Here is a 24,048-nt window from a genome sequence, read left to right as displayed (position 1 = left end):
TACAGTAAAAGAGAGACAGAGAGACCACTTAATTCATTAAGATCGGTCGAGTTTAATGCGTTCATTCATAAAAGCATTAAGCTGTCCGGGACCCGAAGTTTCTCGACTATCTTTATTACTTCGATTATAATTTAAATCGACAACGGTAAGGTAAACGGTTAACGCGCGTAAAACAATCGACACACTACGACAATGGCTTTCCAATTCCTGAAATTGTTTTACTGTTGCAAAATTAACAGTAAAACAACAATACTTAAAAAAAGGTGAAAAGTAAAAAAATACTATTAGTATATATACATACATATATACAGGTGCACTTCAGATCGATGCAATTCTTTTGGGAGGTAGTAGAGGTAGTAGGGTGGGTTTGTGTAAACGATATTTTTATCAGAGTTTTAAAAATTAGCGTAATACCTAGATAATTATATACCATTCGAAAGGGAAAGAGCAGATAAGTTTTTTAAAGTATTTGAATTTCTTAAAGCACTGTATTTTTTTGTAAACTTGCTTGAAAATCCATATCTTGCCATGAGAGAAACACTTTTCTCCAATTCAACGTGACTTTATCAGAGGTTGTGACATATCTAAATACGTGTCAATGTATATCACGGAATAAATATACACTTGAGTAACAGAAAACAATAAAAAAATAAATACAACACCATTAATTATTGTGTTACCAGCGAATACTAACGAGATTTCAGGATATTTTAAAAAAGGTAAAAACCCCGAATTAAGTAAGTGTAGTTAGATAGCTTTTAAACGCCCTCTTCTATTACCTCCCAGAAGATTTGCATCGATCTGAAATGCATCCTGTGTATGTATGTATGTACATATTTACATATGTACATATATTGGTCACCATATAATTTATTCTATGAGAATCATCAACTTAATTTGATGACGTTTTATTTAACAAAATTATAGTCAGTTATATGAAAGCATTATGAAGCTTATAAGGATATAGGAAAGAGAAAATAAATAAGAGTCTATCAAAAGAGAATCCTTCAAATGACGTAATATTTACTTAGATTATATTGCAATTTCGATATAAACAAATTAGTATAGTTGTATTTCCAGGAATTGTTTTATTATAATAATAAATACTGCAAGAGTTGTATTAAAATCATCTTGACTTGTCATAAAATTAAATTGAGGTATACGCATACGTTCAATTGACTCATCAGTAGTAAAAAAAATGTATAATACACCTGGTGAATAAGGGCTACAAGTCTTCTGTCACTATGTAATTCATCATTTCGAAAGAATTGCGTGTGTAATATTATAATTTTGTGCAATTGCTGCACGTCGCTACTCGCTCCTGTAACGGGATGCTGAAGTGAATTCTTTCTACAGTCGAAAATTTATATTCGTCGTTGCCGTATTGAACGATATTATCCGGTTCGTGATCGTAAATACATTACTAAATTAAATAAATACTTAAATACAATTTTGTACAATGCATTCGAAACGAAAAAGTGCATTGGACGCGTTTGGACAAACGTTCAAAGGCGAAATGCTCGAGATGCGAAGAATCGAATTCCTCGACGGTGGACCAGTTGGAAGCGCGAGCATTTCGTAAACTTTCGACTATGATGAATGCCCGAATCGCGGGGTCAGGTGCGATGATGCAACCATCATCGGAAAAAACAATCGAAGTCCGAACGGTGCCCTCGGGGTCGTTGCAGTTTTTCAGTGTCCATCTTTAACAACGTGAAATACATAAACCTAGCCGTACCTGGCGCAACCCGACCGAAAAAAAAGTAGATATATTAATTAATTAATAATATAAACGGCTCAGAAAATAAATTCGTAATAGGTTATTTTTTAATTAAATGCATAGTCGTATATATCACTCGCACTGTACTACATATATATGTAGTATGTATAACGCTAAGTGTAACACGAATTTATCAATGATCGACATACATCAAATCATTCGACGTTTCAATGCTATATTCATTGCAAAACGATTACCGTTTGTATTGTACAATTGTTTCATAATGTCTATAGGCTTTATTATATATAATACTAATTGATTACTAGTAGTATCACAACATTAACCTTAGAAAATATCGGTCATCGAAATAAACTTTTTGGATGTTATAAAAACTATTTTCATATCAGATAAATTTAAGCGAATAATAAATGTTATATCATCATCATTTACAGCCATTCACCATCCATTGCTGGATTAAAGCCTCTCCAACACGCTTTCAATCGTATTTTTTTAACGCAACTCTCATCCACCTAACCCCACACATTTTTTTCTAATTTCATCCACCCATCTTTCTTGCGGTCTTTCTTTCAGCCTTTTACGTTCTCTGGAGTACTATTCTAGCACTTATCTTGTCCACTTTTCGTTAATTCTATTAACCACGTATCCCACCCATTGCCATTTCAATATATTCGCTCTCTCTACCATATTAACTATTTTTGCCCTACATTTCACCCATATATTCCATTTCCTATCTCTCCTTGTTATGCAGAACATACACCGTTCTATACTTCTTTGAGTGCATTGGACAAGTTTCACATCCATACGTCATCACTGGAAAATACATTGTTTGAATATATTTTTCTCCAGTCAAAAGTTATAAATGTACCTGTTAGAAATAATTTAAAAACTTAAGCTCGTAATGATTTTGTTAATAGAAATTCAATAAAAAAAATGAAAAATATCGATAGTAAGTTAATAAAGGTCTAAAAATTTAGCAATGCCTATAAATTACTACAAAAAAAATGCAAACATTATAACAGATGGGGCCGTCCATCGATTCGTTCGTTTCATTTGAGCCGGTGCACGCGTAAAAAAAGGGGAAACGTTTTTCAATAGAACGTATCGAAATTATCAATCATATCCATCATGGAAAAATTAAAAAAATATTATTCAAACGGAATACATTGCACCATATTAAGATATATCTGCGCGCGCGCGCGGGGTCAAAACGCAAATTGTTATTCGCCGCGGCTGAACTAAACGCCCGTTGATTTATGGCGTTCAGATTGTATAAATTACGTCCGAAGATAATGCACAAAAATACGGAGTTATACACATTGTGCGGCGGCTGCGGCGTGGCGAAATATCAAAAATGAATCGCCTATGAGCTCGTTATATGAGGGATTCGTAGAAAAAGGTCGTGAAAGGTTGTCTACCAGCGGTGAGGTAAGTTGGCGGTGAGTGGTGTTAAAGTTGGCACGCGCCTCGGGCCCTCAGCAGAGGCACGGGCAACGGGCTCGTGCTCCATTATCTATACACAAAGCCTCCCAAACCTCTTCATCTCATTATAATATGTGTACATTATTAATTTAAACAATATCAACACCAACACTGAAACTTTCGTAAATTCTGACTGAATACAAACACTCATGTTTTTATACTGATTATGTTAATGAAGAGATTGAAATGGCAATGGGTGGGTTACGCAGCTAGAAAAATGGATGATAGATGGACGAAAGATGTGCTCGAATGGTATCTGAGATAGTGAAAAAGGTTACAGGGGAGATGGATAGATGAAATCAGAAAAATGTGTGGGATTAGATGGACGACGGTTACTCAAAACAAATGGAAGCGTGTTGGAGAGGCTTTCATCCATCAAGCAGTGAACGATGAAGATGATATTAATGTTTCATCTACATAAGAAAAAATAGCGATGAGCGCCAAATTAATCATCAAATTGAAGGAATTGAAATACTCGGCAATGAGAAGTAACAGAACAGTGGATATATTATACATGAAAGTCTCGTGAGTAATGAAGGCAATCAATCGTTTTATTATTTTCCATGTTTATTACTGTTTTCTCCATACAAGTAAATTCAACAATTAAGAACTAAAATGATCATTGAGCTTGGAATTCGTTCCGAGTTCCAAGATACTTGCCTCGGAATCAAATGAAAAAATATAACCGTAATAAAAAAATAAACTAATCAATCTTTATTATTTTTTTGAATGTGTTTTAAATTATATTTAATTTTTCATTAGCTATATAAAATTAAATGCACCAAAATAGGTTATTTTTAATTAAATAAATAAAAATGAGCTGATTTTATTATATATTACATATGTACTTCTAGATACTAAAAATTTAAGTTAAATATAAGGAAGTACATAAATCGCTAACACAGTAGTTGAAAGTAAGATTAATTTAGACGTCGCACAATATTGATGAGTGCATCATCGAATCCAAATATAATTTTTCACCAAACACCACTTTCGCACACACGATCTATGCCGCTGTGAAGTTATTGATCGATTTGAAAAATGCAAATAATTAAACTTCCGACGAGAAAGTTGTCTCGATCCAAAAAGGCACGCGAACGCATTTGAGATTGCGTTAATTATTTTTTTTGCAACCGTAGATTTTTCGCCAAAAATAAATAACAAATCGATCCTATAAATCACATCGGAGCTGTTCGCGTAATGCGGTGCGAAATTTGTCACAGTCTACTGTGGTTAATTGGCGCATTTGTTAAAAATTTACTCGGGACCGGTTTGAACAGTTTCAATTAACCGTAAGCATATTAAATATATATTTACTTTGTTCCGAAAGGTGCACCCCACAGTTTGACAACCTCGGCACGTAACTGTTCTAATAAACGTGATGCCCCGGCCGGCCTGTACACTTCAATATCACCTTCTAACACAATACAGAAACAACAAGGTGGGCCGATACAACATCCCATTAAAGCACGATCTTCTCCCCGGTTAATAAACACAATTTTCGCGGACAATACGCCCGGAAAAACGACCGCCTTTTTTCTTTCTCTGAGATGAATCACCGTCTCGGCGAGTTTTTCGTTACGAAAATCGTGCCTGGATCGCGGACAACAAAAGTGTGGTAGTCCGTCCAAAAGTGGAAGAGCGAATTTCGCCCCGATTGGACATGCGTTTCACTTCCTCGGTCGTGTTCACACTTTTTGCCCCTTTTGCTTTCGGAGACGAGACACAATAGAATCTCGAACAAAACCGAAAAAGAGAAATAAAATAAAAGTGGAAGAAAACGATGACTTGGGCGTACGAACAATCGCAAAGCGGGTTTAACACTTTTACCGTATATCGTTTACGCTAATATAACATCGTATGTGTTAAAATCACGACTTAATAAATTAACTTTCAATACATACGAGTCGTTATACAATTCCGATCCAATCGTAATATCGCAACTCTTTCGAAAGTCAAAGATGAGTGCCGAGTTAAAAAGAAAGAGTTTTAAAACGTCGAACCATAAATTTTTAATTATTGCTGATCGGAAAAAGACAATAGCGTAAAATCGTTTAACCGATTTTCTCGATTCGTTTGGAACAAAAATGAAAAAAATAAATAAACCGTACGCTTTCAACTAAAAGTATTACTCGGGAAAATTTTGATGAGGCAAAACTCATTCCGAGTGTTTCCCATAAAAACGCATCGGTTTTCTTTCATTCGCGACAAGAAATATTTAAAAAAAAATCGAAATGTAAAAATTCGCTCGATTTAATGAGTTTTACTTCGTTTTAAACGGAGTGATTAAGACGCAAAAACTTACAGTATGGGTGCTTTAATATTTTCTTTTCCATCAAACTGTTATATTTTATTCTTAACAACAAAGAAATAAAAAGTTGAAATGTTAATAAAAGCCTATATAGAATTAATTTGTTAGAATTAATAGGTACATATATTTCGATTAATATCTTAAAAAACTTATTTAAAACAGTTAGTCCTTGATAGTTTTCATAACACATTGCAGTGAAATACTTACAATTTTGACACAATAAAAACAAAAAATACCTACACATAATATAGTGTGTATATAAGAGCGATTTTGTATCTACAAATTTTCGGTTTTTCAAGCGTCTGTCCATTGTCGGGTAAAAATTCAATTTCACGGTTGCTCCGTTGCGATTTGCACCGAAATGTTTCAACACGAACGTTTCAATATACGTTTTTTTTCGTTTCAGCATTATTTGATAGCCCAGAAATCAACAATCGATCTGGGTTATTGTAATTGTGTACAGCAATATATTTATTTTTAAAAAGATCAAATCCTTAATTTCAACATAGACTGCAAGTTATGTACGCATTTTTCAGGAAACCTCTTTTCATATTTACATAATGGTTGGAGGCAAATTATAAAACTCACCAGTAAGACATTGTATGGATCGTCAGAGAGATCTAGGTCGTCGGGGTCGAAGATTTGAAGTGTTGTCAACGGATTTCTCGTGTCGCAACGCAGGAACTGTGGATAAACAATGAATTAAATCACCATATTTAGTAACGATGAAAAAGTGCCGTTTTCCAATCGAAATTTCGGCCGTTACTGAATATAACTCATGTGCAAAATAAAAGATGCAAATGCAAATCGAACGGTATCGAAAAGTTATCGTCTGAAATTGGACCAATTTATCATCAAAGGTAATATTTTACTTTTTAATAAAAACTTCTTGCAAGGAAAAATTTTATAATTTTTTTGAACATTTTCCGTACCATCGTGCGTTAAAATTTAACAACAAAAACAGACAATTCTATGGTTTGTCTGCGAGCTCGTGATGTTTTCACCATTTTACGGTTGTTATAATTTATAAGTAAACACGTGTTAACAGGAAGTGTGATGAAAAACGAAAGCGAAATTTAAAAATGGGCCATTGTTGTACGATCTTCGTGTTCATACTATAAATTTGTATGTAACTCATTTTAATACATTTTCACTGTGGTATGGTGTCAAAGTTAGCTTTACGAAGATAAAAGATTATTCGATAATTTACGACGTACATATATTGTCGCCTTTGAAACATTTTGATAACACGATTCGTGGAAAAGACTTCGATAATGGTTTGATGTAGTTTATTGAAATGTAAAATTTGCACGTGGTGGGCCAGCGGAGCGTACGGAACACAAGCTGTCCGTACGCCGTCTACTCGGTGACTCTGTCGACCGTCGCGTATTTCCGCTTGGGCCGACACTAATGCCAACTCGTCAATAATGCCAATCGACAATCAGTTAATAAGACTGTTTGCCACACGTCATTACAAAAGTCGGAACATAGTCCCACATAGGAAAACTGTTGAACAATACAGTTATTCTACAGAGTTACAGCATTACTGACGAGTCGTTTACAATAAATCATAGCTCTTAAAATAATTAAATAGAGGGTGAATAATGAAACCTTTGCCTCATCCAGTGTGAGGATAAAATCAATTTATTGGTTCAGTAATATTTCAACTTATAGGTATACCTCTGGTGAATGTTGTTTCTATTTACATTAAAATTTTTGAAATCTCCTTTGAAGCTGTGAATAAGCATTACAAGATAAGTTTACTTTAAAGAAGAGAGAGTGGACTGTATATGGTTTAAAACTTAAGCATTCCTCATCTTGATGTTAACTTAGACAATACAATGTTGACACTGTTACAGTTGTCAAGACAGATCAGCTATTACCGATCAACTAAACTTGATTAGTGAGTGTAATGCTCCTAAGTTAACTTGATTTCATCAACAAGTAGCACAAACATTGCTAAATTAAAAGTAAATTGGAAAGTCATTCATTCATTCCTACAAGCAGGAAATGAAGGCGAACTATGATTATAGATGTCTCTACGTTAAACATCGAAATGTTCAGTATTATAATATTTACTTATTCTATGATTCACATAAATACTATAAACAGTAAGAGTTAACTTATGTTTTCATAACAAGAAACATAAGACCTGCGGATGACTCCCGGCAGGTTATAATTAAGTAGACATGAAATAATTTAAGATGCTCCATTAAGTGTGGCTTGGAGACTAACATTAACAAATCATGAATCTAATTTTAACTGTCAAATTTGAACAGTTTATTTTAAACTCGGATATAATCCTTCCGAGTGATGACATGAGACAAGTCTTATATTATAAAGACAAAATGATTATATTAAATTCGGAGATATATACTGCCGAATGTTAAAATGAAAATAGCTTAAATTATACACACAACACAATTAAAGTGAATTACGGAGTACTACTATTAACATTGAATGATTTAAACTCATGATTACATCTAATAAGTAATATGAGTTGGGGGTAGTGTCTTCGGGTTAAACTAAGCTACCGAAGTTGACGGAATTGAAGCTGCTGTTTCTCCTCCCTCTTGCTGATCTTCCTTCCTGTCAAGTGGTCCTTGTGGTAGAATCGGCAATGGCGCCACTAGATGACTGGACCGACGAAACTCTCCGCTGGCAGTAAAGACGTCGACGACTCGAACTCTGCCATCTGGTCCGGGATACAATTTAGTGACTCGACCCAAGACCCATCGGGTTGGCAGCATGTGTTCCTCCTTTAACAGGACCATTTGACCCACACTCAGATTGTTGCTCGAGTCCTTCTTCCATTTGTGTCGTAACTGCAAAGAATGTAAATATTCCGCCGACCAACGTTTCCAAAATGCTGCTGTGGTCAATTGTATCTGAAGCAGATTGGCATGGACATTAGTGTTATATTTAACCTCCATTGGAAGAGCGAGTAAGGATCTGCCAATTAAGAAATGTCCAGGTGTGAGGGGTAAAAGGTCTAGTGGATCCGAAGACAAGGGACTAAGAGGACGGGAATTCATGCAAGCTTCTATTTGAGTCAATACCGTACAAAATGATTCGAAATTTAAGGTGGTGGCCTTTAACACCTTGTTTAAATGAATCTTCATGGATTTAACCGCTGCTTCCCACAGCCCTCCCATGTGAGGCGCCCTTGGCGGGTTAAACTTCCAACGAATCCCTTCGGAGGCTACATACCGTAGTAGCTTCTCCTCATGAGGACGTTCGTAAATTAATTTTACTAAATTAACGAGTTCACGACTTGCACCGACAAAATTAGTAGCATTGTCGGAATATATCGTATTGGGCCTGCCACGTCTGGCTACGAATCTTCTTAAACAATTTAAGAAATTTGAACTCGTTAAGTCTCCGACAAGTTCCAAGTGAACTGCCTTACTGGAAAAACACACAAAGACACAAACGTAACCCTTAATTATCTTAGAATTCTTATTGCAACCACTCTTCACAGGAAAAGGTCCTGCGAAATCTATCCCCACATGACTGAAAGGAAAATTCGCAGTGGTACGTTCAAGCGGGAGTAATCCCATTAATCTATTGTGTGACAGTGGTTTATTTCTGAAACAAATGACACATGAACGCACCACTCCTTTGACAGTATTATGTCCGGCCAATGGCCAATAGGTCTGCCGCAATAACGACAGTAAGGCTTGAGTACCCAAGTGAATATATTTCAAGTGCGCATCTCGGACAATCATGTGTGTAAGTTTATGCTTATTTGACAAGATAATGGGTGACGTTGATAGAGTTGTTCCCAGAGGAAGTCTACTTCCAACACAAATTAAATTCTCGTGGAATAGAGGGGACAATTTAGCTAATTTACTGCTACTGGGAATTGGATGTCCCTTGCTCAGCAAACGATATTCCAATGGAAATGATTCCATTTGCGATAACCTTATCAAATTATTTAAAGCATCTTTTAATTCTAAAGCGGACGGTTCGTTATTTTCTTTAACGTTTAATTGTTTATTCCTTAGTGGCCGACGAACATATGATAAAACTCGAAGGAGTCTTGGAAGATGAGAATATTTATCTATCTAATTATTTTCCCTCACAAGGGTAGCGTTAGTGACTACCCTTCTCTCTGGAAGATCTATTGTGATCTCAGGAGGTCTTCGAGGCCATCGTGATTCATCTAATTTCAACCAACTAGGGCCGTCCCACCATAACGAATTATGATTTAATTGTACATTTTTATTTTTCTCTGCTATTTGAATCTGTCGGTACATCTGCTTAATATCCGCAGTAATCACGTATTTATGGAGTCGAAAGTTGAGTAGTAAACTTAACAAATCTGATTGGACACTAGGTCCCACCATCAAAATATTATTTAGTGAGATATTGGACGTTGTCTTTGCGGACGCATCAAAAACTACACGATATTTAGTGGTAAGGCTAGACTCCTTAACTACGACGTGATGAGGTGAATAACAATGAACCTCATGTGCCTCCGGAGGTTCACACTCTGACATATGTCCTGAATTTATATACTCTTCTAAAACTTTATTGTATTCCATTTTTAAATTATTATTGGCTAAAAAACGTCTTTCCAAAGTTTTGTGTCTTTTCTCCGCAATGTGCAATGAACTTCCTAATACTACCGGGGAATTTTTATATGGTAAAGCTACACAAAATCTACCGTTTTTATCTCGTGATGTGTGTGCTTGGAAATGTTCCTCACATCTTTTCTCCTCAAGAGATTGATGTTTTACCATAGGAACCTGGTCTATCATCCAAAAGTTTTGAATGTGACTGTCTAATTGACTTAAGCCTATGTGGCTCTTCCCTGGAGCATTATTTACTTCGGGATATGGACCAACTATTGTCCATCCGAATTCGGTATCCTTTAAGATAGGCATACCTTTTCCTAACTGGATGGTTCCTGCTTTCATAGCATGAACGCAAATCTCGGCGCCGAGCAATAAATCGATTGGCGTCGGTTTATTCCAAAGGGGATCTGATAACTTGATTCCCGCTGGTATTGAAATTAACTGTTGATCCAGTTTCACAGTTGGAATTTCGCCAGTAATTTCTGGTAATACCAAACACAACACTTTGGTTGAGTAATTAGTGGTTGAAGACCTTATGGTCACCTTGGTGATGTGACGAATGCTACTTTCTTGATTAGCGATACCTACAATTTTTTGAGAGATTTTCTCTAACTTGAAGTTATTCTTCTTAGCGAAAGATGTGGTAACATAGTTGACTTGTGAGCCGGAATCTAATAATGTGCGACCCTTAACGACCGTTCCATTGGACGTTATAATGTCTACTTGTACCGTCGGTAAAATTATCTCCCTTTGAGAGAAATGAGTAGAATGAGCATTAATTGACTTCCTTCCCGTATTATTGGAACTAAATGTATCGTCCTGATGCAACAAAGTGTGATGGTTTTGTTTGCACCTTAAGCAATTATAGTTAGACTTGCAATTTGTTATCTTATGCGATGAATTTAAACATTTAAAACACATGTTATTAGATTTAACGAATTCATTTCTTTCCATACTGGATTTTGCTTTGAATTTATCACATTTGCCTATGAAATGATTATTTCGACAGAATGCGCATGCGTTTACCTTACTTGATGGGTTTTTGTTCGCGACATGAGTTCTCATGATTCTTTGACGACTATGAGGGAATTCCTTCACCGTAGTTACAGATGCAGTAGATTGTAATACATTACATCTATTCTGCAAGAATGTCTCTAAACTTTCATATGGTGGCATTTCTCTGCTAACCAGCGATATTTCCCAGTCTCTTACTATATTAAAAGGTAATTTCCTTAGAACTAAACATGTTACCCATGGATCTAAAATTTCTCTCGCGTAACCCAACGATTCAATGTTTTTAATACACACTGTTACCTGATTCAATAGATTTCTCAATTCGATATGTGATTCTCTTGTGATTAATTTTAAGTCACAAAGTGAATTAATCCTAGTTTTGAGATTAAGTCTTGGTAAATTATATTGCTTGTCTAAAATACTCCAAGCTATTTCGTAATTGTCTGAGCTAATATCTAAACCTGATACAGCTGCCAAAGCGGGACCGATTAAGGATTGATGCAAATATTGCAATTTCGTGACATTCGAATATTCCGTTTTGTTTCCTATTATATTCTTAAAAGCTTGTTGAAACGATTGCCATTCAGATGGATCTCCCTGAAATGTGGGAATGGTTAACGTCGGTAACTTATCTCTAGCAAATTTAATTGTTGCTTGCTCTACCTTTAGTTTACTATCTTGAAAGGATTGGCAATCTAATGCTGCTTTAAGATTTTTAACTGTTATTGTAATTGCATCGTACTCTTCGTCTATTTTGGCCGCTTTCGGTATGTCTGTAAGGTTATCTAAATATTCGTAATGGAGTTTTCGGACATAATCGTATGCTTCTTTAATGGTTTGATACTGTCCTTCATCTAATTCGGAGGATTTATCTATTTTTCCTTTTAGTCTTTGTACCGCGCCTGAATACCTTAATTCTATTGACGTCATTATAACTTCTACTTTATTTTCCTTCGCTAATATTTCTATCGATTGAGTCTGACTTCGAGTCTGATGTATTCTAGAGCTTGACCTGTCTCTAATAGGTTCTACGTCCCTAGTTGGATTTCGACCTTTATGCGACTTGGAAGTCGAAGCTTCTATTTCCTCGTTTTCAGCACTTGACATTTGTTTCAGAAAGTTGCACTATTTCGTCTCATAAATACAGTTGTTCTCTACTATAGCTGTCAATTGAACTATTCGTAGAGATAAGGTAATAATATTCAATGATTAACCGTGAATCTTAATATTCTACTTTAACTATTATCACCAGAATCTATCCAACATATTTTGGAAGAAATTACAACCCTAAATTGGTGGGTGCTTGATTTAAACCACTTTGGGGCTACAAGTCTTGTGATTTATTTTAAATCACCACTGTTTCATCACACATTATGAAACAAAGAGATCTACCGATGTATGAATATGCCGGTATGTACTTGATTTAATCCACTTTGGGGCTACAAGTGTAATTCCACATTTATCGTGGAAGGGGGGGGGGGGGGAGGGTGTTTCTACACACATTAAGAAACAAAGATCTACCGATATGCATATACCGGTATGTACTTGGTTTAAGCCACTTTGGGGCTACAAGTATAATTCCACATTTATCGTGGAAGGGGGGGGGGGGGAGGAGGGTGTTTCTACACACATTAAGAAACAAAGATCTACCGATATGAATATACCGGTATGTACTTGGTTTAAGCCACTTTGGGGCTACAAGTATAATTCCACATTTATTGTGGAGGGGGGAGGGGGGAGAAAGTTTCTACACACATTAAGAAACAAAGAGATCTGCCGGTATATGAATATACCGGTATGTACTTGGTTTAAGCCACTTTGGGGCTACAAGTATAATTCCCCACGTGCTTTGCTAATTTTACACTACATCTGATTTTACACTTTTAATACGAAATTCGATGCGACCGATGAAACATTCCTTCGTAGCGCGATATTATTTTATACAATCGCGTTAATTAATTGTTATACTTTAAAACATATTTTAAAACTGACCTACCCACATGATTGCCTTTTGAACAGATTGCCTGAGATTGAATACATTCACTTACTTGAATATCCTTTACGATGTTTATGTGATCGTTCCGATAATTTTGGATTACCTCTGTGTCCCATGCGTCTTTGTAGGTTATGTTTTTATTTATATATTTTCTGCGTCAATCACGCGGTCATGTACCTCTGTACATCAATCAATATATTGCTGAAATAGAAGCAAACATGTTATTAGTATTGGAAAGGTATGGATAGTAACAAAGGAACGATACCGATTTCTTAATTGACATCCATTTTTTCTCGACCACGTTTTTTCCTATTGGTTTGTCCGTTTGGTGTTGTGGCCTAGGTTACTGGTATCCGGTTCGAAGGACCATCATGGAAAAGACTTCGATAATGGTTTGATGTAGTTTATTGAAATGTAAAATTTGCACGTGGTGGGCCAGCGGAGCGTACGGAACACAAGCTGTCCGTACGCCGTCTACTCGGTGACTCTGTCGACCGTCGCGTATTTCCGCTTGGGCCGACACTAATGCCAACTCGTCAATAATGCCAATCGACAATCAGTTAATAAGACTGTTTGCCACACGTCATTACAAAAGTCGGAACAATTCGGTTTATGTAAGACATACATATTTTTGAACGATTCCATAATACATTAAAGAAATTCGATATCGACCGGATATTGGCCGCTGCATAAATCGATCGTAAATATAGAGGGATTTAAAACAACCATTAAATAAATAAGTGTCGATTAAAAAGTATCAGATGTCTTTTATCGTGACGCGCGCATGCTCTTCATTCGCGCCCAATAATGATATTGTACAGGTTGGAGAGCAAAAAAAAAAAGAAAAACCGGTCGAATGGACCGATATGAATCGAAGTTTAAAAAGTTGAAAATTTTTATCCATAAATTATAGACAGTATACATTACATTATTCGAAGAAAAAAGGAGAAAGATTCCGGAAAAATAATTCATATCTAAATAAATCGCTTATATAAACGAAGCATTTCAAAAAGGAAGATTACGCATACTGAATATGTATGTACGATTTAAAGCAGTTGAATAAAACTGTGAAAAGTTTACTAAATACAATAATTTTACTTTGTTTGCGTAACCAACAAAGCAATTCATTAATCTCGTGGAAAAATCCGATCTTCTTCTGATAACAAAATGCACTCTTAGTATAATTTAATTTAAATGCAAAAACAAATTAAAGCTCTCAAACAATTATTTTTAAATTACCATACCTAAATTCTACAATGAACATTATACAATACCTTAATATCTAAGCTTCTCAGTTATATATAAAAGATACATAACATCTCTGTAAAAGCTCTATTCGACAGCACCAGTCTCTACATCTACATACATATACAAACATAGCAAACAACATTAACAATAGCATATTCGAAAATATGCTTTATCCAAGAGACAATTTCAGTTAATTTTGGTTAAAAATTAACAATTATGTTTATAATCAGGAGTTGCACAATCGTCTGAAATTAGTTCAGACGACTTTAAATGGAATGTACCGATACTTTTTACACCGAAACCAAAGGACCGTCTCTCAACGGGGGCGATTTCTCAGACGAGCAGAAAGCGCGGCAAAAAAGCAGACACTCAAGTATGAGAAGCAATTGCGAACAATTAGCCGGGCCGGTACCCACGATCCAGTTGCTTTCAATTGTCTCGGCTATTACACGATCGGCCGTAACGAGCGGACAGGTAATAAGGATCGACCATTATCACCTATTGTCGAATTATACACGCTCGTTGCTATTGCAACACGGCCAGCCATTGTCTCTATCCAACCGCGTGTATGTTATTTTTTTCCATTCCATCGTCTCTGTGCTCTCCTCTTGCACGGCGACCCGTTTTCCGACAGTTCGTCGTCGTCTTAGATGAAAAAAATCGCACTAGTACACTTTTGTTTTCGTTTCGTTTTATGATTGATCTCGGCGCGAGCGAGTCGCATTGTCTTATTGTTATCGCACGACGGTGGTGCAATATTGCACAATTATCGGTGCAATCTTAATAATTGATGCGAGTGACATTGGGCGCATTGCGATCTCTAGCGCAATCCCGAAGTGCATTCCGTATTTAATTGTCCCGATGTGAAATTTTATTACATAAAATGAAGAATACATGTTCATAAAACACAAATGTAAATAGCTGACATTATACACATCTATTTTATATACCTACACGGATTTACTTTATGACATAAAATTAATTAAGTACATACTTTGATTAAAATATCAACAAAGCAGAGGTATATTAAAGAGGTGATAAAACTTTCGAAAACAATGTTGAACTTATTTTCATTTCTAGTTAATGGATTTAATTGAAATACTTTCTGAGATTAATCAATTTTAAATACAGCTTTTATCAAACTGTAATTCAAAGTGAATGTATACGTAATGAATTTGTAAGTATACCGTTGAGTAGGTATATATAAAAATAAAATTACAATGTATGCATAACCTCGACGACCTTTTTTCGCAATTTGAATATTTTTTATCTTCTTTTGCAATATTGATGATATTCGCGACCTGCGCAACGTTTTCATTGTTTCGTGCGAAGATGAGAAAATCGTTTTTCGAAAGCCTAATTTAAAATGCAAATTCGCAAAGACACGTGTCGTTGCAGAACAGCAACGCGACGGTTCAAGGCGATCGCAATTACTCTATTTGAAAGCTTCACTCGTTCCATGCTGATTTTTAATTATTTATAACGCCAAATTAAGCAACGGGATTCATTACATCAGTTTCTATATAAATACCATATTACCTTACATAGCTTCGATATGATTTATGATACCTACTAAACGTAACGAAGGTATCAAAGCAAGAAGCAAAGGTAAGAAGGTGCACTACGGGTGAGCACGAGTATGTTGGCTGACATTGTTTTAACATGACAGACCTTTGACACGTGTCCATCGCAAATTCCATTATTCGTTTATCTAGTGTGTATTTTACAGCATCTGCGGCTCCCGACTAGTTATGTGTCGCAAGTGCCACACAAGAGGCCTTGGTCCTATTGTCTTAATTTCCCGCGCCCGCCGCTCCGTTTCCCACAACTTATGACTTTTGATTTCGAATATGATCATTTTTCTTCGTTCACGCGAAATTCCGCAACGTGCCGTTGCCACAGACTAATTATTCTCGGTTTTCGCATTAAAAAAGACGACAATATACCACCCGCTGATCTTTTGTAGGTACGTGACGCGTTTTGAGTGACGTCTCCGCGCAGGACTGACGGACCTCGTCTAGATAATTCCGAGATGTGAAGTTGAGAAACGCGCCTAATCTTTATGTATCATCTCGCAGCATGTGTTTTGAATCGTAATCGTTATGAAATTATCATATACAAAATATTCCTCCACTGTGAATAAACATATGTCTATTGTGAAATATATAAACAACTTAAACCAACAGTAAAGAACAAACCAACGCTACAATTCAATGATAATTTTCAAAATCACGAAAAAAAACAAATTTTCTTATAGATTTATCTGAATATTTTTAATAACATATATATGTATGTATGCATGTATGTTTATACAAATTACAAATACGATTTTTTTTTCTTAGATTGGTAATTCAAATATCGCATTAACTAAGTTCTATAATTATATTCTCTTACGAATTTAATTTTTAATTTTTCAGTAAAGAGATATATAGACGGCTATATAGCGAAAAAGAAGCAAAAGACTGTAGTCGATGTATCAAAGCGAACCTAGCATTACTCTACGATTGCAATGGTATCGTTTCAATGTTGTACGTCTAGAAAGCTCACCGAGCTTTTATTACAAGAGGCACGATCTATAGTTTACGTATTAGCGCATCGATTCGACATCGTTGTTGTTGTTGTTTCATTGTTCTTGTTTTGCATAACGTCAAAGTCGGACCATCCATCTCCTCAAAGTCGATCCATCTTCCACTGGCGAGATCAATGGGTTTCGTCATCGATGAATGGGCGATCATCGGCACGCTTCTGCAATATATTACCCTACACGAACGTTACTCAACAATCGGTACAACCTAATTATTTAAAGGACCGTTAGACAATGCGATTTTATACGGAAAACTATGCAACGCTTTTTTTTTAATCATTCAAAATTTGATTGATGATGACATTGTAGGAGAGACCACATACAATTCGGCGGCCACTCTACATAAGAACCATCGCTCGCATTGTTCCCATAAAAATGTCATTTCACAATGAGACAAATTCGTTTTTAAAAATACCCATATTTTATATGTATACGTATTCGCAATGCGGCGTATAATCGTGAAATTCTCATTCTTCAATTTCCTAATAATGGCCCCTGTGACAATATTTATACAATGGATGAGTACAATAGTGCCTCGCTTGTGTCGCAGTGATTCCGCGGGATCTAGACCACCGATTTGTCCGAGGAAAGTCTTCTGGACCTAATTACAAGAACGTTTTTCTTTAAGACGATACAAAAAGTCAACGTTGTGTGTGCGACCCCGATTGTTCAAATCGGTTGAGAAACTACATGCTTAGATTCAAACGTCTCAATGCAAATACGTAATGAAGTTTATACTAAAGCAATTCCATCATAATCAAACATTATTAACGTTTAATATTACTATGGATAATAAATATCATTTACATATACATACATATTCTGTAGATTCCTATATAACTACATATGTATACATAATTGTATTGAAGAAAGTACTTTATAATATAGAAAAATATTTCTAGGAGCTATTTATATATGTATGTCCATTGCAATGAAACATGTAACATTTTCATTTAAAAAGATTAAGTATAAAAAATAAATGAAATTTTTTTACAAATACGAAATACATCATATTGATTAATCCTGTTTCAAAAATTTTAAGCAGATATTTAAGAAAAACAGATTATTTAGATGTTTAAATACATTCACGAATTTTAAAAGAAAGAACAATTCTAATGTTATATGTATGTAATTCAATACATGGAAAATATTGTTTTCCACTAAAAATTCTGTATAAATTCAAGTGTTAATTTTATTTCTATGATAAAATTATTCAATTATTTTTCGTACTGTCTTTTTATTAATTCCAATTCGAATAACACTACAAAAGTGTCTTACATATATATCTAATTTTAAAAAATCTTACATAAATTTTACACGTAAATAAAGCACTCGCGTACACGGCACAAATGATACAATCTATGTACATGCGACATCCAAAAAAATAAATAATACATTTTATATAACAACTGGTGTTCGTTTTTTTCGTGTAATATTTTTATGTAACATTACCTAAGACTCCACCTATGTAAGTAATGCAATTCGAACAGTAAGGGGTCGCAGTTCAAAATGTAATTGTACATTTATTATTTAACATACAATTTGATATGTGAAAAGCATTACAATTTCACTGCAAAACAATAGCAATGTTTACTCATAGTAATATACATATATTTATACGAACAGGAAAAAAATTGACAACAATACATATTATAGTAGCATATCAAAACACTCGATCACGGTAAAATGGACGTCTCATTTTTACAAGTACAATGTCTGGCAAATTTGAATACCGAACAAAAGCGTCTACAAACGATGAGAAAATACATAGCAAACGAAAAAAGAGAACACTGCAATACAGTGAGACGTGTATCAATTTCGATAATTCGTAGCATTATGTCGTTTGTTAACTTTCGGTTTCGCATATGAGATATACCCACTACATAAGTGTTCTCGTAATTGAAGTTGCATACAATGCAAAATGCAAATGTGCAAATGGCTCAATGAAAACTAGACGTTCGACCCAATTATCAATGCATTCGATTTTCTTTGAGACGCACATCATCTCGCGTCGATTGTGCTACTTTAACTGTCAAAGATGAATTACAGAACCGTCGACTCATTCTCATACCTGAACTGTGATATCTAATACGAGTGTGAGTTCCATTCACGGTGGTCTTATAAAAAACCAGATCGACCCGAAGGGGTTAAGAATGCACATGCGTGCTGAGATCATTGTCGTAACACTCTTGAGCTCAGAGATACACAGTTTCACACTCGATAATGGCGTGTTATTTTTGCATCGCATTGTGAAGTCTATAAGTTCTACATATCTCGTGGGAGATTATTGCGCAATAGCCCCCTCCACCCTTCTGGACCACTATAGATGATTGCGTCAGATTGGGCGCAATATCGTACCGCGACAAGTTATTTATTATAATCGGGATTAATGAACGGACATTGATGGGTTAAGCTCATCGGTTGGTTGTATTTTATTACGACAGCTCGTAGATCGATCGCGGCTCGTTCCAGGAAATTGACCCCGAAGTCATTTTAATTATTCATATCGTCGAAGATCGATTACTTCAAGCCGGTTGATTGATTCGCATGCAACCGAGCCTTTTCTTCTTGCAAAATGCGCTCTAATTCATTGAATTTCTATCGATTAGCGTATGTACATACATATGTATGTACATATGTATAAAATATAGAATATGAATGATGTGTATATTAGTGACATCATTGATGCGATCGATATAAATTGGTCTTTAAAAAAATATTTATTACAAATGATAAATGTACGGTGAGCATTTTTCGATATATTTCATCCATTAATTTTTTACCATAACTAAAGATTCAAATTGAACTGAAAATAGAACGCAATATGTCTTTATGGTATGTATAATATTTAGTCATATTATTCAAACATGTTCCTATTAATCAAAAAATCAATATATGCGCTGTTATATTAAAAAGATACAATCTTCAAATAATAATATCATATTGCCTATTGTATTTTTTTTTGCAAAATATAATACTCACTCAAATAGCTCTCATGATAAAGCAATGTTTCGTTTTTATCGCACAACTTTGAGGAATTTTTTATATTGAAATCCAAAACTTTAAAATATGTTTCCCGATAAAATCATATGTTTCTTAAATCAAATCGGCATTTAAGGCATGTATGTATATGTACATACATATATGAGCCGTTATATTTGAAAGTGGCAGAAGTTTACTTTTCTTCATTTAGGAAAATATCTCCTAAAATATCTAAATAGTATATATAATATTTTGCATTTAACAATATTTTAAAATACTGGTGACCTGTAATAAGTTTATTCTACTTTTCCGAGATTCTGGACATATTGAATTAAAAGTAGTGATAAGAATTTATGAATTAAGTCAAACTGAAATAGGTTTTTGCAACAGAAAATTGGACTTCCACTTTCAAATATAATGGCTGATATAAATAATTAAGAAAATACTGTTGATATCTATATTTGTAAGTTTACTAGTAATAAAGGAAAAACACAGTTAGGTAGTAAATAGTCCATTCTGGCGTGTGTAAAATATACCATTAACATATTTACATATTACGTATATAATTAATAGCAATCATTAAATGAATGTTAGTATTAAAATTGATTTACGAAATTATACATTCGCATAGTAGACTTTAATTAAAAAACGAAAATGGGTGAATTTATTGTCTATTCGTGTTCATTAAATGAGTCAAACTTGAACTCCAAAAGTTCATTGCTAAAATGTGCACGAATTATAAATTAAGTGTATGTTACGGTGTAATTTTGTAATGATCAATTTTCGCAAGGTACATTTCCACAAATGTATGTATACCATAAAATCAACCCTCAAAGTTCAAAATTCGGAAATAGAATTTGAGAGTTACCCTTAGAATTTGAGAATACTCTTCCGATGATATGGCATATACGGACGTTGCATTTCGATCGTAATTTATGGCGTTAGATGCAACCTAAAAAACGAACGACCGTCAGTTTGTCAAGGTTTTGAATAACAAATTGCCGTTGTCAATGATAAATTTGCGACATCTTGCATCACAAGGATGGCAGGGGATATATATTTAATGCATCTGGTGCGATTTTATGCATGCGTCGCTCGCGGAAGGGGGAAAAGACGGTGATTGAAGCGTGACCTCGACGACATCGACGCCTCTTATCCCGTCTGACGAATCTCCTCACACTGTTTCTCTTTTGTCAGCCTTTCAGTCTCTTTCCTGTGGTGACCCCGTGGGTTAAGACGGCAGAGTGTGAATTGTGAATTTGAAGCGTTGCGGATCTCCGAAGATAAAATGTGTCGACTAAAGACTTCAACGTTAACGTCAACGATTGCGTCAATGAGTGTTGACAGTAAAATTAATAAGGAAAATACTGTTTTAAATTAAAAAAAAACCTATTCATTATCAACAGGTATTACTAGCTAATGTCTAACGGTGTTCAAGCGGATGGAAAAAAAAACCTCTAACACTAAAGCCCGCCTGCGATCAAATTGATGGTATAATGAGATAGTATAACATACGATTTCGCTGGTTCTTAGTTGACAACTTAGATTTGTAATAAACATACATATGTATTTCATATTTAGTGTCTACATATATAATATTATATATACGAGCAAACAATTAAATTTAGTTCAAAAATAAGAATCTCATTACTCATTACTAATTACTAAAATAAGAATCTCATTTTTATCTGACTTATTTTAATTCTGAATAATTTATATGTTTCAGTAATAATTAAACTTACGTAGATAGTTACATTCAACTAGAAAGTTATATAATTATAATTAAATATAAGACATATTGAATTCAAATTAAGGACAATATTAATTGATTGAAACTAAAACAAAATGAAATTGATCATTTTTTTCATACAAAAATTCATACATCATATACGTATGTAAATATAAGAATATTGAAAGCCAGCCTCTTTTAGGTGAGAGTAATCAGTTAAATATTAATTTATTTAGCTCAATATGATGCTAAAATCATATTTAAATTACATTTCCATTAATAATAGACTACTACAATTGGAATAAATGCACAAGTAAAACTCTGTGTCACCTTTATGATTTTATAAAATGTCTATAAACCTAACATTGACTTTAATATAAGCTATTTAGTGTATTAATCTCGACTATGGCACGATGAGAAATTATTCTCTAGCAAAACTCGATAATAATGACCCAGAAGAAAGTTCGCAGGGTCACGTATGTGAGGCGAAAGCTAATTTTACGCAATTATAGAAGACTACATACATAAATATATATGTACAAGGCATATTTTACACACAATGCTTTTATTTTAACAAGTCAACAATAAAGTCCTTTAAAAATGTGTATTTTATATGATGAATATTTACAAAGTAAATATAACAATAAAGGCATGTCCTTGGTGTGTTAATTGTGTGACAAATATGCTCTGAAAATATGACTCGATCGAACATTGTACGTAGACAGATAGATGGGTCAGCAGCATCCGCGCCAAAATAAACATGCATTCTCGACCGCTGAATAATTTATGAGAATGCATTGAATTTAAAAGTGCGAAATCGAACCTTGACAGCAGTTACTGACATGAGTTATGCGCCTCGGCCACGGCCACATAAATGCAACCGTACGAACGGATGGTCAAAAGTCTTGAAAATATTCAACTACTACATATAAGCAATTGTCACGATGAATTGTGCATAATTCGCGCTGTGGGAATTCGAGACGATCCGTTTCGTTAGCGATTTTCTCGATCGGGGGGCGTGGAATTAATTATCCGACAATGTGAGTGAGATGTGTACGTCATCTGATTGTATGCGGTATGGTAATGTCGAACATATTGCGAAAAGGAGGGCCTCCACAACAGTCATCTCGAGGGCCTCCGACCTATTATGACATGCAATTACGTGTTGTAATGGCGAAAAACAACGGCGCTAAAGTCGAACGCGCCCATTGTGCATACGTGACGTTTCCGCATAATCTTCGCCGCGTGAATATTGCGATTTTATTACATTTTCGCTATACATCAAGGTCACCGATTTTTTTTTCAACTGTAACATAATATATCGATAGTAATGATTGATAAGAGTTTAATTAAAAAATATTTTTGATCGGATATGAAAAATTTATATTTTCGCTAGTATGTATTTATTATATATCTTTGTTTGTCTCGTATTGGGAAAATAAATTGCCTGAAAACTTGTAATAAATATACTAACCAGGCCAGTCTTCGAGGAATGTCATTTAAGTGATTTTTCTCAGGATTAAAAAAATAAATAAATGAAAAAGTACGTCAATAATACTCCAACGCGATGAAGTTATTGTATATCAATGGCTTTGTGGAAAGATATTGTATGTCCATTTTTGAATTTTTAGTTTGTAGATGCTGGAAAATTCAAGATTTTCCTTTCATAAAGGTAATTTTTGTGGTCTTTGAAAGGAAAAATCTGAATTATTTAGTATCTACAAACTTAAAATTCGATATAAATTCAAAAATGGACATACAATATCTGTGCACCAAGTCATTGATAAATTACAGTGATTTCATACCAGCAGTGAAAGTACACTTTCACTGGCGCTTCATATTCCGAATAATTTATATCTACTTCTGATACACCTATAAATGTTCTTCTTATACTTCCAACAAAAGTTTTTCGATATCGTTTTCAGTGCATAAATGTTTAATGAAATCAGAAGGTTAACTAAATGACGTAAGACCACCATTATCAGTTTGTCCAAATACAGCTTCATATGGGGACCGTTTGATACCTGAATTAAATGCCCTTTCTGGCATTGAAAATTGAAAATCATTTCTTCCAATTGTGCTGCTATGATCTAGCATCGATATTTCGAGGTGACGAAAGTATACAATCACTAGTGAAAGTATAATGTCACATACTACATACTAATGTAGAATACGTAAAATATTTCAAAAAAATTTAATCCTAGAGATAAATTACAATTCTCAAATACTATGATCTAAACATGCGAAGAAAATTGCTTGATAAATGCGAATAAAATTTAATTACATATATGTACATACATATACTCGATAGTAGTATGGTATAACTCATGGATTGTAACTGCTAGTGGATCTTTCTAATATTTTTTTTTACTCTATAAAACTAT

At 34.6% G+C, this 24,048-nt stretch overlaps 2 protein-coding genes and 1 long non-coding RNA gene across 3 annotated transcripts in view; 1 reads left to right on the top strand and 2 right to left on the bottom strand.

Annotated features, from left to right (window-relative positions):
* LOC143916946 (uncharacterized) overlaps positions 1–24,048 on the top strand; it is a 572,328-nt gene that overhangs the window by 304,914 nt on the left and 243,366 nt on the right. The window lies entirely within an intron of this gene.
* LOC143916944 (uncharacterized) overlaps positions 1–24,048 on the bottom strand; it is an 83,971-nt gene that overhangs the window by 50,877 nt on the left and 9,046 nt on the right. Inside the window, exon 2 of the mRNA XM_077438249.1 lies at positions 6,120–6,215. The gene's annotated coding sequence lies outside the window, so the exon portion shown is untranslated. The remainder of the gene's footprint in view (positions 1–6,119; positions 6,216–24,048) is intronic.
* Positions 6,805–13,626, bottom strand: LOC143916949 (uncharacterized). The gene is made up of 2 exons (XR_013261015.1): positions 13,174–13,626; positions 6,805–8,419 (listed from the first exon to the last, which is right to left on the bottom strand). It is a non-coding gene; the product is annotated as an uncharacterized LOC143916949 (long non-coding RNA).

The sequence above is a fragment of the Arctopsyche grandis genome, chromosome 9 (assembly GCF_051622035.1).
Source record: "Arctopsyche grandis isolate Sample6627 chromosome 9, ASM5162203v2, whole genome shotgun sequence".
Lineage (NCBI taxonomy): Eukaryota > Metazoa > Arthropoda > Insecta > Trichoptera > Hydropsychidae > Arctopsyche > Arctopsyche grandis.
The sequence above is the reverse complement of the archived record's forward strand: the minus strand, read 5'-3'. Positions and strand labels throughout refer to the sequence as shown.